Source organism: Oryzias melastigma, linkage group LG5 (assembly GCF_002922805.2).
Source record: "Oryzias melastigma strain HK-1 linkage group LG5, ASM292280v2, whole genome shotgun sequence".
Taxonomy (NCBI): Eukaryota; Metazoa; Chordata; class Actinopteri; order Beloniformes; family Adrianichthyidae; genus Oryzias; species Oryzias melastigma.
Window position 1 is genome coordinate 176786 of NC_050516.1, and position 1095 is coordinate 177880.

General features: G+C 35.6%; 1 protein-coding gene across 1 annotated transcript in view; it reads right to left on the bottom strand.

Annotated features, from left to right (window-relative positions):
- Positions 1 to 1095, bottom strand: part of si:dkey-13a21.4 (uncharacterized protein LOC494576 homolog) — a 4726-nt gene that overhangs the window by 1439 nt on the left and 2192 nt on the right. The gene's annotated exons all lie outside the window — the stretch shown is intronic.

Here is a 1095-nt window from a genome sequence, read left to right on the forward strand (position 1 = left end):
CACTCTTGGAGCCATCAGGTACATCCTGTTTGGAACACCAGGGGGACGGGGTATCTCAGTCCAGTTCTCACATACAGTCAATAATTGATGCTCAGTAGACTGGCAAATATAGAACACAATGCATTGAATGATTTCTCATTTGAAAAAACATGTATTTAAGTTATTTTTTATGGATTATATTTTTTTATCAGCAGAAAATACTGAATCCATAAATATCCCGCTTAAGTGTTAATATTTATCAGGTTTTTATTTCAGCAAAAAGATTATGTCATGTTTGGCATTCAAAAAAAAAATAGTGAGTGTAGAGTAGTGAGTGTGTGTCAAAATTGTGTTAAATTCCAGGGCACTACATAGTCTTGCACTATATCACCTTTTAGAGGTTAAGGGAGGAGTAAGGGAATTTGGTCACAGCCCAAATCTCACATTCCAAGTAGCAGAGGTTGATATTACAGACAAATTATTTTGTGGTACAGGCACCAAAGTTGGCATGGATGTACCTTAGGATCCTCTCTTTTAGAAAAGCACGTTAGCCACAAGAAAATAAAACATTTAGACTTTTTGTAAAGATGGCAACTATACGCTCAATTGTTACTAAAATATTTAACGTCCATTTGCCCCTGTTTCAGAAATATAGGTTTTTCATGCACAAAATATAGTATTTAAACTTGAAGGTTATCAACAGACTACTATTATATGTATATGACTAGGGCTAACATGCTTTTCTGAAAGAGGGGGTCCTATAAGGTACACCCATGACAAATTTGGTACAATTAAAATGCAAATTATTTTATAAAAATCGGCTCCACTAAAGCCTAGGCGAGTGCCTTTATTAGTGGTGCAGAGGTAGAGTGGTCGACCTGTTATAGGATTGCAGTTTCGGTTCCCACCCATGGGAAAGGTACAGAACCCCACATGGCTTCTGGTGGTTACAGTGAGTGGATGGGTGAATGTAAAGTGTTTTGAGTCCTACAAGAAGGTAGGAAGCGCTTTATAAGTAAAAGTATAATTAAAACTTTATAAGTATATGCCTCTTGAGAAAATGTAAATGCAAAAATATACTAAAAATATCAACAATACCAGGAAAATACAAATCTA